Source organism: Bubalus bubalis, chromosome 23, assembly GCF_019923935.1.
Source record: "Bubalus bubalis isolate 160015118507 breed Murrah chromosome 23, NDDB_SH_1, whole genome shotgun sequence".
In the NCBI taxonomy this organism is placed as follows: Eukaryota; Metazoa; Chordata; class Mammalia; order Artiodactyla; family Bovidae; genus Bubalus; species Bubalus bubalis.
In genome coordinates, this window is record NC_059179.1 from 13,305,461 (window position 1) to 13,321,546 (window position 16,086).

Sequence of the window (16,086 nt, forward strand, 5' to 3'; positions counted from 1 at the left end):
AGACACAGAGAGAACAAACACTTGGACACCAAGGGGGAAATGGGGGAGAGGGATGAACTGGGAGATTGAGATTGGTATATATATATATATATATATATATTACTATGTATACAATAGATAACTAGTGAGAACCTACTGTGTGGACAGGGAACTCTACTTAGTGCTCTGTGGTGACCTAAATTGGAAGAAAATCCAAAAAAGAGGGGACATTATGTGTAGCTGATTACATATAGCTGATTCACTTGGCTGTACAGCAGAAATTAACACAACATTATAAAGCAACTATACTCCAATAAAAAATTTTAAAAAGTAAAATCATGAAAGAAAACAACTGGGTCTTTCCAAGAAAATATAAATTGTTTATTTCAACTTGTCAGCTAAGGAAAATAGCTTTAGGCCACTTCTGTAGGAAATTAGGAAGGAAAAAAACTTGCTTGGGGTTACACGTTTCCAAGGATGATGAAAACTGTGTTTACCTCATTCTCCCCTGTCATTCCTGAGATCTCCTACATTAGACTCATTCCTTTATACTTCTAAAAGCCTTCTTTTAAACACTACTGCATTAAATCCCATGCATTTCATACTCTATAAACAGGAAACATTAATCTCTGATGCCAATTCTGAGCTCTTTGCCAGCAGAATGTTTATAAATGTTGGGCCTGGGGATGACAGGCTTGGTGAGTCATCAAAGAGTCAACTCTCTTCAGCAGAATTTTAGTGTTGAATGCATTTAGATGTCTTCTAATTCTTAGAAAATCCACATATTTATTACTTTGTATGTGATGGCACATGCCAGAAAGAAATGCTAAGTTTCTATTTCCAGACTGAGTTTTCATACATGCACCTGAATAAATTTCCCCTTCACTATCCAGCATTTTCTAACTTTCAAAAATTATAAAACATATTTTTAAGGTAACAAGCAAGCACTCAGAAACCATAAACTTTAGTTTTTCTTTTCTCTTTTCCGTTGCCACATTGCTATCCCTTTACCTCTGTCTGGATTTCTGGGTGATGTGGGTCTAAGAGTAGAAATGCCATGTGGCAGCAATCCACAATACAGTGACATGCCAATTTTAAGTCATTTGAGTCAAGTCACTGAGATATTTCTATAACATAACCTGCACCATATTATACGATGCAAGTCAACATGATCTGATAAATGTATATATTTTTATAACTTCCATCCCAGTCAAGACAGTTACTGAATATTTTCATTGTCTGCCAACATTTACTTTATGCCTTTTTGCGATCATTTACCCTTTATCCTGCCCCAGGCAATCAAGGACCTGTTTTCTATCAATAGAGCTTAATTATGTTTGCTCTAGAATTTCATATAAATGGAATATACAGCATGGACTCTTGTTCCTGGCTTCTTTAGATCAGCTCAAGTTTTTGAGATTCATCTGTGTTTTTGTATATATCAATGCTTGTTCTTTTTTTATTGCTGAAAAGAATTCTGTGATATGAATACATCATAATTTGTTTATCCATTCACTTTTGTATAAACATTTGGATTATTTCCTGTTTTTGGCTAGTTTGAATAAAGCTGCTCAAATGAACGTATACAAGTCTGGGTAGATATATGCTTTCAATTATCTTGGATAAATACTTAGGAGAAAAATTGTTAGCAAGTGTATGAATAACTTAATAAAAGACTGCCAAAGTGTTTCCCAAAAAGATTGTGTCATTTTATACTCCCACCAGTAATATAGGAAATTCCAGTTGCTCTTGATTCTCACCAACATTTGCTATTGTCAGTTTTATTAATAATAGTATCCTCGTGCATTTGTAAGAGGATCTTACTACAGTTATAACTTCCTTTTCCCTCACCATGGAAGACGTCGAGCATTTTTTCATGTGCTTATTGGCTTATTTAAATATCTTCTTTTGTGAAGTAGCCAAATCTTTTGCTTATTTTTACCGAGTTGCTTCTTATTATTGACCTGTGAGAAAAAAAAATTGACTATTTCTAGCTCATTTGCATTTCCATATAAATTAACTGTACACAATAAATTGCTTACCAGTCATAAAAAATGAAATATTGATACATGTAAGAATATAAGTAGCTGTAAGTAATTATGCTGAGTGAAAGGAACCAAGCAAAAAAAGTATTAATACATACTATTTTAATCCATTTGTAGAAAATTCTAGAAAATGCAAAATAGTCTATACTGATAGGAAGCAGAAAAGTGGTTTTCTGGGGATGGGTCATGGGAGAGGGGTTGCAAAGAGAGACAGAAATAAGAAATTATTCAAGGGCATGAGGAAACTGCATATTGCAAACTGATATACCCAAATAGCTATATTCTTTATTGTGATAGTGTCATGAGTGTAAGAAGCAGTAACTCAAATTTCACAGTTTTGCAGCTCATTGCACAATCATACTTCAATAAGATTGTTTTTTTAAAAACAGACATTCTCACAATACAGAGCTAAAGAAAGTGTCAAAAGAATATAGAATTAGAATGGTTTGGGACTACTCAACATCAACACTGGAGACTGAAATACAATACAGAAATACATCCAAAAGTCTTAAATGAAAATTATTTCCAACCTAAAATTCTATATCCTGCTAAGCAAGAAGATGAAATAAAAACTTTAGATATGTGCAATCTAAACAAAATTAATTTACTTATGATACATTCTTTCTCAGGAAGCTGCTACAAAGTCAAAACAACAAAATAAATGAAGGAAGAGGATTATACAAGATTTGAAATTTCCTAGGAATTAACACACAGGAGAGGTGAGAGAAAGACTCTGCTGCTGCTGCTAAGTCGCTTCAGTCGTGTCTGACTCTGTGTGACCCCATAGACGGCAGCCCACCAGGCTCCCCTGTCCCTGGGATTCTCCAGGCAAGAACACTGGAGTGGGTTGCCGTTTCCTTCTCCAATGCATGAAAGTGAAAAGTCAAAGTGAAATCCCTCAGTCATATCCGACTCTTAGCGACCCCATGGACTGCAGCCTACCAGGCTCCTCCGTCCGTGGGATTTTCTAGGCAAGAGTACTGGAGTGGGGTGCCATTGCCTTCTCTGGAGAAATACTCTGGTTGATGGTAAAGGAAAACCCCAAAATGGCATCAGTGAGTGAAACATTTTAAACAGTGAGAGCTGCAAATCACAGATGCTCCAGAAGAGAGGTTCCTTTTAAAACAACAACAACAAAACCAACATGAGACTATCTCATATGTTTTATGATGTGTGAAATTGTACTAAGAAGCTGTTGGAGCAAGTGGGAAACACTAGCAATTGATATAGAGAAAACTAAGCAGTTAAGACCTGATGGAGGGCATGGCAACCCACTCCAGTATTCTTGCCTGGAGAATCTTCATGGACAGAAGAGCCTGGTGGGCTACAGTCCATGGGGTCACAAAGAGGCAGACACAAAGGAACAACTAAGCACAGCACAAGCAGTTAAGAATTGGGTAATTAATGCCAGAGATAACCAGAAGTTGTAAAATAAAAGAAATATAACCATAGTATACTATGAAGGGGGCTTCCCAGCTATCGCTAATGGTAAAGAACCCGCCTGCCAATGCAGGAGACATAAGAGATGTGCGTTCGAGCCCTGGGTTGGGGAGATCCCCTGGAGGAGGGCATGGCAACCCACTCCAGTATTCTTGCCTGGAGAACCCATTGGACAGAGGCGACTGGTGGGCTAGGGTCCATAGCATCACAAAGAGTCCGACATGACGGAAGCTACTTAACACATGCACACACATACTACGAAGACCTAAAGAACTTCTAGAACTAACACCAAAAAAAAGATGTCCTTCTCATCATAGGGGATTGGAAATCAAAAGTAGGAAGTCAAGAGATAAGTGGAGTAACAGGCGAGTTTGGCCTTGGATTACAAAATGAAGCAGGGGAAAGGCTAACAGAGTTTTGCCAATAGAAGACCCTGGTCATAGCAAACACCCTCTTCCAACAACACAAGAGATTACACATGGACATCACCAGATGGTCAATACTGAAGTCAGGTTGATTTTATTCTTCGAAGTTGAAGATGGAGAAGCTCTATACAGTCAGCAAAAATGAAACCAGGAGCTGACTGTGGCTCAGATCATCAGCTCCTTATTGCAAAATTCTGGCTTAAACTGAAGAAAATAGGGAAAACCACTAGGCCATTCAAGTATGATCTAAATCAAATCCCTTATGATTATACAGTGGAGGTGATGAATAGATTCAAGGGATTAAATCTGATAGAGCACCTGAAGAACAATGGATGGAGGTTTGTAACACTGTACAGGAGGCAGTGACCAAAACAATCCCCAAGAAAAAGAAATGCAAAAAGGCAAAATGGTTGTCTGAGGAGGCCTTACAAAACTGAGAAAAGAAGAGAAGGGAAAGGCAAAGAAAAGGAAAGATATACCCATCTGAATGTAGAGTTCCAAAGAATAGCAAGGAGAGATAAGAAAGCCTTCTTAAGTGAACAATGCAAAGAAATAGAGGAAAACAACAGAATGGAAAAGACTAGAGATCTCTTCAAGAAAATTAGAGATACCAAGGGAACATTTTATGCAAAGATGGGCTCAATAAAGGACAGAAATGGCAAGGACCTAGAAGCAGCAGAAGAGATTAAAAAGAGGTGGCAAGAATACACAGAACTATACAAAAAAGTCTTAATGACCCAGACATCCTGGAGTGTGAAGACAAGTAGGCCACAGGAAGCATTTCTACAAACAAATCTAGAGGAGGTGATGGAATTCAGGCTGAGCTATTTCAAATTCTAACAGATGATGCTGTGAAAGTGCTGTACTCAGTATGCCAGCAAATTTGGAAAACTCAGCAGTGGCCACGGGACTGGAAAAGGTCAATTTTCATTCCAATTCCAAAGAATAGCAATGCCCAAGAATGTTAAGTTCAGTTCAGTTCAGTCGCTCAGTTATGTCCGACTCTTTCAGACCCCATAGGCTGTAGCACACCAGGCCTCCCTGTCCATCACCAATTCCTGGAGCTTACTCAAACTCATGTCCATTGAGTTGGTGGTACCATCGAACCATCTCATCCTCTGTTGTCTCCTTCTCCTCCTGCCCTCAATCTTTCCCAGCATCAGGATCTTTTCAAATGAGTCTGTTCTTCACATCAGGTGGCCAAAGTATTGGAGTTTCAGCTTCAGCATAAGTCCTTCCAATGAATATTCAGGACTGATTTCCTTTAGGATGGACTGGTCAGATCTCCTTGCAGTCCAAGGGACTCTCAAGAGTCTTCTCCAACACCGCAGTTTAAAAGCATCAATTCTTCAGTGCTCAGCTTTCTTTATAGCCCAACTCTCAACTACCACACAACTGCACTCATTTCACATGCTAGCAAGATAATGCTCAAAATCCTTCAATCTAGGCTTCAGCGGTATGTGAACTGAGAACTTCCAGGTGTACAACCTGGATTGAGAAAAGGCAGAGGAACCAGAGATGAAATTGCCAACATCTGTTGGATCCATTGGGTCTGTTTTTAGAAAAAAGCAAGGGAATTCCAGAAAAACATCTACTTCTGCTTCACTGACTGTGCTAAAGCCTTTGTGTGGATCACAACAAACCATGGAAAATTCTTAAAGAGATGGGAATACCAGACTACCTTACCTGCTTCCTGAGAAATCTGTAAGCAATACTTAGAACCAGACATGGAGCAATGGACTGGTTCAAAATTGGGAAAGGAGTACATCAAGCCTGTATATTGTCATCCTGATTATTTAACTTATATGCACAGTATCTCATGACAAATGCTGGGCTGGGTGAAGCACAAGCTGGAATCAAGACTGCTGGGAGAAACATCAACAACCTCAGATATGCAGATGACACCACCGTAATGGCAGTAAGCAAAGAGAAACTAAAGAGTCTCCTGATGCAAAGAAAGGTCTGTATAGTCAAAGCTATGGTTTTTCCAGTAGTCATGTATGGATGTGAGAGTTGGACTATAAAGAAAGCTGAGTGCTGAAGAACTGATGCTTTTGAATTGTGGTGTTGGAGAAGATTCTTGAGAGTCCCTTGGACTGCAAGGAAATCAAACCGATCAATCCTAAGGGAAATCAACTCTGAATATTCATTGGAAGGACTGATGTTGAAGCTGAAGCTCCAATACTTTAGCCACCTGATGTGAAGAACAGACTCAATGGAAAAGACCCTGATGCTGGGAAAGATTGAGGGCAGGAGGAGAAGGGGACGACAGAGGATGAGATGGTTGGATGGCATCATCACCTCAATGGATGTGAGCTTGAGCAAACTCTGGGATATAGTGAAGGACAGGGAAGCCTGGTGTGCTGAAATCCACTGGTGTCACAGAGTCAGACACGACTGAGCGACTGAACAGCAACAAGCATGGACAAAGCCACCCTGAAGAAAAACGAAGCAGGAGGCATGACCCTCCCAGACTTAATAGTACAAAACTACAGTAATCAAAACAGTTTGGTATTGGCCCAAAAACAGACATATGGGTCAACGGAACAGAATAGAGAACCCAGAAATAAACCCACACAATCTTCAACCAAGGAGGCAAGATTATACAATAGGAAAAAGATAGTCTCTTTAGCAAGTGTTGGGAAAGCTAGACAGCACATGAGAATCAATGAAGTTAGATCACCATACATAAAAATAAATTCAAAATGGCTTAAAGCTGTATACATAGGACATAACACAAAGTGACTTCCCCGGTGATCAAATGGTTATGACTCCATGCTTCCAATGCAGGGGGCACAGTTTCCAGCTCTGGTCGGGGAACTAAAATCCCACATGCCACACAGGGTGTGGGGAAGGGGAGACATGACACCATAAAACTCCTACAAGAGATCATCAGCAAAACGTTCTCTGACATAAATCTTAGATCAGTCTCCCAAGGCAATAGAAGTAAAAACAAAGATAAACAAATGTGACCTAATGAAACTTACAAACTTTTGCACAGCAAAGAAAACCATAAACAAAATGAAAAGATAACCTACAGACTGGGAGAAAATATTTGTAAATAATGTTACTGACAAGGGCATCATTTCCACAGTATACAAAAACTTGACAACAGAAACAAATAGCTCAATCAAAAAATGGGCAAAAGACCTCAATAGATATTTCTTCAAAGAAGAAATACAGATGGCCAATAAGCACATGAAAAAGTACTCAACATTGCTCATTATTAGAGAAATGCATGTCAAAACTACAATGAGGTACCACCTCACGTCAGTCAGAGTGGCCATCATTAAAAGTCTACAAATAACAAATGTTAGAGAGGGTGTGGAGAAAAGGGAAGCCATTCACACTGTTGGTGGGAATGTAAAGTTGGTGCAGCTGCTATGGAAAACAGTATGGAGGTTCCTCTGGAAACTAAAAATAAAATTATTGTATGATCCAGCGATCCCATTCCCAGGCTTATATCTGGACAAAACTATAATCTGAAAATAAACATGCATCCCTATGTTCATCGAAGCACTATTCACAATAGTCAAGACACAGAAATAACCTCAATGTCCATCAGCAGATGAATGGATTAAGGAGTGGTAAACATATACAATGGAGTACTACTCAGCCATAAAAAAGAATGAAATAATGCCATGTGCCAGAACATGGATGCAACTAGAGATTATCATACTAAGTGGAGTCAGCAAGACAAACACCGTATCACTTATATGTGGAATCTAAAATATGACACAAATCTATCTATGAAAGAGAAACAGGGACACAGAGAATAGGCAATCCTTGGTGGTTGCCAAGGGAGACAGAGTTGGGGGAGAAATGGAGTAGGAGATTGGGGTTAGCAAACGTAAGCTTTTATATACAGGATGGGTAAACAACAAGGTTCTACTGTATAGCATAGAACACTATATTCAGTATCATATAATAAGCCATAATGGAAAATATATATATATAAATCATTTTGTTGTACAACAGTAATTAATACAACATTGTAACTCAACTATACTTCAATAAAAAATTGGTAAAAGATAGAATAAAAATGAAACAAAAACCTTTAGCATGTACTTTTGTTGAAAAGCTAAGTAATTTTTAGGATGATTTCTGAAGGTTGTATGCAAATAAATTGACTTTTCCAGGACTCATCTGATTACATATATTTTATGGAATGATTTTTTTTCTATTTGCTACATTGTTCACTTGTCTCATGTTATCAGCATGAGTGCAGATTATAAGAGAACACTTTTGCTGAGGTCTCCTAGAAAGCGTGTATGGAATGTGTTATATGAGTGTAGGAACTGGGAGATTCATCTCTGCTTTGGCCAGGGTGTGAGCTTTTCAAAACCAACTGTTAGCTCTGATAATTTTCTTTATTACTTGTATTCTGTTTCATCAATTTCTATTTTTATCTTTATTATTTCCTTCTTCCTACTTAACTTGATTAGCTGCTTAATTTAAAAACAGATCTTGATTTTAACATTTTAATTTTCTAATATGGATATTTAAATCTCTGAATTTCCTTCTAAGTCTTGCATTGGCTGAGTTTCAAAATTTTGATAAATTATGTTTACAAGTTCAAAATATTTTCTAATTTTCCCTGTGATTTTTTTTTTTCACTGAGCCATGGATTGTTGATAGATGCATTATTCCCATATCCAAATATTAGGGGGGATTTTCTAGGTAACATATTGCAATTGATTTCTAACTTAATTTCACTGTTGTCAGAGAATACATATGATTTCAATCCTTTTAAATTTGAGATTTACTTTATGGCTGAGCAGATGGCTATTATAGTAAATGTTCCATGTGCACTTGAGTAGAAGGAATATTCTGTAGTTTTGGCGTGTAGTGTTTGGTAAATGATAAGTACATTTGATTAATAGTGTCATTAGATTTTTATATCTTTACTGACTTTTTTCCACTTTATCAAATTACTGAAAGAGGGATGCTCTACTCACCAACTGTGACTGTGGAGTTTTCCTTTTCATTTTTCAGTTTTTAACTCATAATTTTTTTCTTTCATTTAGGTGCATATATATTAAGGTTATTGTGTCCTTTTGATGTCTCTTTATCTCTTCTAATACTTTTTGTCTTGAAGTCTAACTTACCTGATAGTAATATAGTAATGCCAGTTTTGCTATGTCCACTGTTGTATGGTATATTTCTTTCTATTCTATGTATTTTCCGAGTGTGTTTCTTATAGATATCGCTTACTGGCCTTGTTTTTTTATCCAAACATAAAATTCCTGCTTTTTAATCGGAGTTTAGTCCATTTACATTTATTGAAATAATCCATAAAGTTGGATTTAAATTCACCTGCTTGCTAGTTGTTTTCCATCTGCCAATGGCTCAGCAAGTAAAAAGTCCACCTGCAATGCAGGAGACTGGGCAGATGTGGGCTCAGTCTCTCGGTTGGGAAGATCACCTGGAGAAGTAAATGGCAACTCGCTCTGGTATGCGTGCCTGGAGTATCCCAAGGACAGAGGAGTTTGGCAGGCTACAATTCATGGGGTCGCAGAGAGTCAGACACAACTGAGCAACCAAGCATGCGTGCATGCGTTCTGTGTTTTGTCTGTTGCTTGTTTCCCGCCTTCTTTGGGGAAGGAAAAAATACTGAATACTTTTATGTATTCTATTTTATTTTCCCATTGCCTTCTTAGTTATACTCCTTTTATTTTAAATTTTTAGTTGTTGCTCTCAGGCTAATGATATGCAGCCTTAACAAATTCTGTTTAGAGTCATATTGTACTTCTTCAACTTCACACTTCACATCTAACCTTTGCACTTCCTACTTTGTCCCTCCTACTTTACATCTGATACTTTTCACTTTCCATTTTATAAAGTGTAATAAGCTTACAATGATATCATTCCACTTACTTACTCACCTTTGTGCTACGTTGTCATGTCTTTTGCTTCTGCAACTGTAAAATCCCCTTATAACCTTATTAATTTTGCTTTAAAAAGTCTGTTCACTTCTAAGAAAATTATGAAAAGAAAAAGATAACTGTCATTTAAATGCAATTTCTTATTTACCATTTCATTGCTCATATGTGACCCAGTCCTCAGCCAAGGCTTCAGGACAAACCCTCTCCTACTCTGTGCAGCTCCTCCTCTCTACTGTCCTATTTTGCAGATTTCAGCCACTTCAGAAATCCCAAACTCTGATCTGTGCTTTCAGCCCATCAGGACTACTGCTCCCTGCTCAGATTCCAGGTCTCCACACAATGGTTGGAAAAATACCCCAGGCAGAAAGCTGCAACCACGTGGGGCTTACCTAATGACTCTCTCTCAGGGATCATCCTTTGCATTCAGTTTCCAATGTCTGACAATGGTTGTTTCACATGTTTTTCCAGTTTTGTGATTGTCTGTCACAGGAGGAATAATCCAATACCAGTCATTCTATCACAGTCCTAAAGCAGAATCTAGCCAGCCTTTGAACAAAAAACCAAAAATGAAAACATTCTTGGAAGCTCTTGCATATTCTACATCCAATTTTCCAATTCTTAAATATTCATAATTATGAAACATAAGAAGAATGTAAATACTTTATTTCATGAAGGAGTTTAACGTATTAAACTTGTAAAACTAAGCCAATTAGAGGAACCTGGCCACTTGCAAGCACTGTACTGCTCCGAGATGGGCCATTGAGGCTGAATGATTAGCCAATAAGGCCTCCTCTACCGCCACGGCCCAAACAGTCCATCAGAACTGGGGATCTGCAGACTGGGTGGCTTACTGAGTCTGTTTTATAGGGTCTGTTTTCAACTTTGCATAAAAGAGGAGTATGGATGGAAAAATGAAAAACATGTGAGTCTGTAAGAGGCTACAGCTAGAGATGCACACCATCAAACAGCCTAATTCTCCTGCAGGACAGGAGAGTTAACGATCTATCAAAATGTCAAGGAGAATAAACAAAAGGACAATACTGCCTCATATTTGAATAGTGAGTTTCTTCATTGGGACCTTCATTAATCCTTTGAAAAAGCGTTATCATCCCCGTTTTACAATGCAGAAACTCAGAATCAAACAAGCTAATTGATTTATCCAACATCACACAGGTAGATGATGACAGAACTCAAAAGGCAGAGTCATTGTGGCTAAATTTACTGATAATTCCTTACTACATGGACAGCTCAGGCCAGCCCTGGGAACAGACAGAATACATGACCAACTGTGAGGTGCAATTTGAGAGATGCCAAATCATTCACATCCTAACTTATTAGAGGGCCTAAAATTTCAGCATTAGTCATTCATTTTAGCATGAGCCATCAGATCAGATTAGATCAGATCAGTCGCTCAGTCCTGTCCGACTCTTTGCGACCCCATGAATCGCAGCACGCCAGGCCTCCCTGTTCATCACCAACTCCCGGAGTTCACTCAGACTCACGTCCATCGAGTCAGTGATGCCATCCAGCCATCTCATCCTCTCTCGTCCCCTTCTCCTCCTGCCCCCAATCCCTCCCAGCATCAGAGTCTTTTCCAATGAGTCAACTCTTCACATGAGGTGGCCAAAGGACTGGAGTTTCAGCTTTAGCATCATTCCTTCCAAAGAAATCCCAGGGCTGATCTCCTTCAGAATGGACCAGTTGGATCTCCTTGCAGTCCAAGGGACTCTCAAGAGTCTTCTCCAACACCACAGTTCAAAAGCATCAATTCTTCGGCACTCAGCTTTCTTCACAGTCCAACTCTCACATCCATACATGACCACAGGAAAAACCATAGCCTTGACTAGACGAACCTTTGTTGGCAAAGTAATGTCTCTGCTTTTCAATATGCTATCTAGGTTGGTCATAACTTTCCTTCCAAGGAGTAAGCGTCTTTTAATTTCATGGCTGCAGTCACCATCTGCAGTGATTTTGGAGCCCAGAAAAATAAAGTCTGACACTGTTTCCACTGCTTCCCCATCTATTTGCCATGAAGTGATGGGACCGGATGCCATGATCTTCGTTTTCTGAATGTTGAGCTTTAAGCCAACTTTTTCACTCTTCACTTTCACCTTCATCAACAGGCTTTTGAGTTCCTCTTCACTTTCTGCCATAAGGGTGGTGTCATCTGCATATCTGAGGTTATTGATATTTCTCCCGGCAATCTTGATTCCAGCTTGTGTTTCTTCCAGTCCAGCATTTCTCATGATGTACTCTGCATATAAGTTAAATAAACAGGGTGACCATATACAGCCTTGACGTACTCCTTTTCCTATTTGGAACCAGTCTGTTGTTCCATGTCCAGTTCTAACTGTTGCTTCCTGACCTGCATACAGATTTCTCAAGAGGCAGATCAGGTGGTTGGTATTCCCATCTCTTTCAGAATTTTCCACAGTTTATTGTGATCCACACAGTCAGTGACTTATTAAATGGAAATCTAATTACATTTGTACAGTAATTCACATTTTCCAAGTTGTTTTACATTACATAATAAACAATACCTAATATTTATTATGAGTACTTCTATGTGGTAGGCACTATTTCAAGTATTTTTGTATATATCGACTACTTTTATTTGTACAATAATTCTAACAGAAAGTAAAGTAGTAAAGTCGCTCAGTTGTGTCTGACTCTTTGCAACCCCGTGGACTGTAGCCCGCCAGGCTCCTCCGTCCATGGGATTCTCCAGTCAAGAATACTGGAGTGGGTTGCCATTTCCTTCTCCAAATTCTAACAGAGGGGTACTATAAATATTTCTATCTTACATGTGAAGAAACTGAAACATAAAGTGATTAAATATCTGGCCTGTGTGTTAGTTGCTCAGTCATATCCAACTCTTTGTGACCCTATGGACTGTAGCCCACCAGGCTCCTCTGCCCATGGGATTCTCCAGGCAAGAAAAATATCTGGCCTAAGGTCATACAATTAGCAAGTAAGAAGTTAGGATTTGAGTCTATATCCAGAAGTTCTTGCTTTTAACCATAAACTATTTGTTATGCTATTATACCAATCCAATGTCTTGTAAGATAAAGGAATCATTAAATCATCTTCTATGGATGAACCAATAGAGATCCAGAAAATTTAAATGACTTGTTCAAGGTTCTCCAACTAATGACTGGATTAATTCTGGGAATCATGACTCTGGGCCAACTCTCATTACTAAGCCAAAAGGATTACTAGTTAAGTCATCATTAGCAAAAACACAGACTGGAGCAAAGGTAAGATATTCTGAGATGCCAAAGAGCAGCTTGAGAATTCTGAGCTTCTAACTGGTGACAAGAAATATTAATTTCATTCTACAACCATTTATTGATTCCTAATGTTCCCAGGAATATATCTGTTCCCAATATATCTATGAACAAAACAAGCAAAAATCTCTGCTTCCATAGGATTCACATTCTAGTAGGACATAAGAAAATATTACTGTTGATATGGAAGAAGTCTGTTGAAAATAAACAGGTACAATATGAAGCAGAATTGAAAGTGAATTCAGCTAGACATTTTTTTCAAATCTACTCCTGTAACAGTTCACTTATTTTCCATATACTTTTTCTAGGAAATAACCCACTGATGTGTCAAATGTAGGTAATTTGCGATTTTTTAAGAGTACAATATCAAACTTATTGTTGATGGTGTAAATTTCAGACTATTACAGGAAGAGATTAAGTTCCCTCAAATAATAAGATGGGATCAGATGGAACTGTACAGACACAGTTTCACAGCTTATTAGAACACATAAAGTCTTTGAGAAATTTTTCATGTCTTAAACAGCAGAGGGTCATAATGTACCAATAAAATGTTCTAAAATTCTTCCATTTTAAATCTTCCTTTAGGTTATCAAAGGTTCTTGCTACCAAAAGCTGGAAGGCTAGCATCTAGAAGAGGTGGGGACCACTGAGGGGAAGGAAAACTGACCAGCTAACCCTAGTTCTATGCAAACTACTCATCACTTTAACAGAGGTCTAGCTTCTCCAGTCTTCCTTTGGACTCACTTTAACAAACTCATCAGAATTGACAAGGGATGAATTCTTGGTTCGGGGTAGGAAAACCTCTGCTTTGATTCTTGAGCCTGAGTTGCTAGGCAGCAGCTGTTCCCACGCTGAGGGAACCAGCTCTTGCTTTCATCAGCAGTTGTCAATCATGCCCAGCAGTAGGAACCTCCATGGAAAGCTTATTTTTCTTTTCTCTTTTGCTGGCCCAAGCCTCAAAATCTTGTGGGATCTCGCCGGAGCCATGCTTAAACTTCAGGGATTGAGGACTCCCAACTCAGAGAAGGAAATGGCAAACTGCTTCAGTATTCTTGTCTGGAAAATTCCATGGACAGAGGAGCCTGGCAGGCCGCAGTCCATGGGGTCGCAAAGTGTCAGACATGACTGAGCACACACAATACCCCTTCGTTCCTATGATTCAGGAATGCTTCCCTCTCCCCAAACAATGACATCCAAGAGAGCCTGAAGTTCCACAGAGCTTCACTCTCTGTGCCCAAAGACTCTACCTTACATTGAAATGCAAAGCCAGTTCCTGTCACTGACAGGCTTGGATGAATGAATTTATCAAACTGTTTGCACTGGAAAGGTGGGTGTGGTAGAGGCACGGGGAGGTAAGCAGGAGAGCACCTGGCAAGGAAGCGGGGAGCAAGCAGGGGAAGAGGCGTTGGCCAAGGGAACAAGGAGTCCAGGAAGGGAATCCAGGATCACTGATGATAGATCTCAGTTTCCCTAAGAGCTGGTCTTGTACTTGGCAGTTAAGCCCTGATCTCGCACTGAACAGAGCAGTGTTTTGTTGTCCAACATGTAAATCAGGAATGGGAACTGGAGTCAGGATGGAGGCAGCAGTGGGGATGCTGGGATGCGCTGCCAAGATCCCTCTTCAGGAATAAAGGACAAATTACTCAGAGCTACTGGAACTGCTTCTGGCGTTCCACCCTCAGCCATCAGTCCCCTTGGGGGAACAGCTCAGCTAAAGGAAACCCTCCCCCACAAGAGGCCCCACATATAATGACTGATTAACACAGTGGGAGAAAGGCCCAGCCCATGACACCTCTGCAGTTTCATTCCCTCTTTATAATTCCCCATACGGTGGGCAGAGACATCTGTTAAGACTGCATCACAGCTCAGCTTTTCCCTCTTCCGAATCTGGCTTCCTCCCCTTCCCTTCCCTTCAACAAGGGATATGTTCACAGGCATGCCCTAAAAAGTCTCAAGGCCAACCTCCATCTGAAGGTTTGCTTCTTGGAGACACCAAACTGCAATAATCAGGCAAACCACATCCTACACGGTTAAATGAATGAAAAGACTAGGATGCCTTGGTGTGCAACACGGGGCTGCCTATTGGACAGTTTAGGCTGGAACTGGGAAATCTGGCTCAATAACATAAGAAGTCCAAACAAGTCCCGTTTTCCTTTTTCCTCTGAGGGAGATCCTGGAAACCTAGCTTCTCAAACATTCGACAACAAAAAAAGATGATCCATTTCATTCATCAAGCTTTGGACAGAGTAACTTTAGGACTTCTCTGAGACTGGTTCCAAATAGGAAAAGGAGTTCATCAAGGCTGTATATTGTCACCCTGTTTATTTAACTTATATGCAGAGTACATCATGAGAAATGCTGGACTGGAAGAAACACAAACTGGAATCAAGATTGCCAGGAGAAATATCAATAACCTCAGATATGCAGATGACACCACCCTTATGGCAGAAAGTGAAGAGGAACTCAAAAGCCTGTTGATGAAGGTGAAAGTGGAGAGTGAAAAAGTTGGCTTAAAGCTCAACATTCAGAAAACGAAGATCATGGCATCTGGTCCCATCACTTCATGGCAAATAGATGGGGAAGCAGTGGAAACAGTGTCAGACTTTATTTTTCTGGGCTCCAAAATCACTGCAGATGGTGACTGCAGCCATGAAATTAAAAGACGCTTACTCCTTGGAAGGAAAGTTATGACCAACCTAGACAGCATATTCAAAAGCAGAGACATTACTTTGCCAACAAAGGTTCGTCTAGTCAAGGCTATGGTTTTTCCAGTGATCATGTATGGATGTGAGAGTTGGACTGTGAAGAAGGCGGAGCGCCGAAGAGTTGATGCTTTTGAACTGTGGTGTTGGAGAAGACTCTTGAGAGTCCCTTGGACTGCAAGGAGATCCAACCAGTCCATTCTGAAGGAGATCAGCCCTGGGATTTCTTTGGAAGGAATGATGCTAAAGCTGAAACTCCAGTCCTTTGGCCACCTCATGTGAAGAGCTGACTCATTGGAAAAGACTCTAATGCTGGGAGGGAT

General features: G+C 39.6%; 1 long non-coding RNA gene across 3 annotated transcripts in view; it reads right to left on the reverse strand.

Moving 5' to 3' along the window:
• Positions 1 to 338: 338 nt before the first annotated feature.
• Positions 339 to 16,086, reverse strand: part of LOC123331422 — a 42,805-nt gene continuing 27,057 nt past the window's right edge. For 2 of the 3 annotated variants that reach the window (XR_006548059.2, XR_006548060.2), the window contains exons 2-3: positions 10,164 to 10,320; positions 339 to 1,943 (exon numbers count right to left, since the gene is read on the reverse strand). This is a non-coding gene — a long non-coding RNA (uncharacterized LOC123331422). Of the gene's footprint in view, positions 1,944 to 9,774; positions 9,865 to 10,163; positions 10,321 to 16,086 lie in introns of all 3 variants that reach the window. The other variant, XR_006548061.2, reaches the window with a different exon arrangement.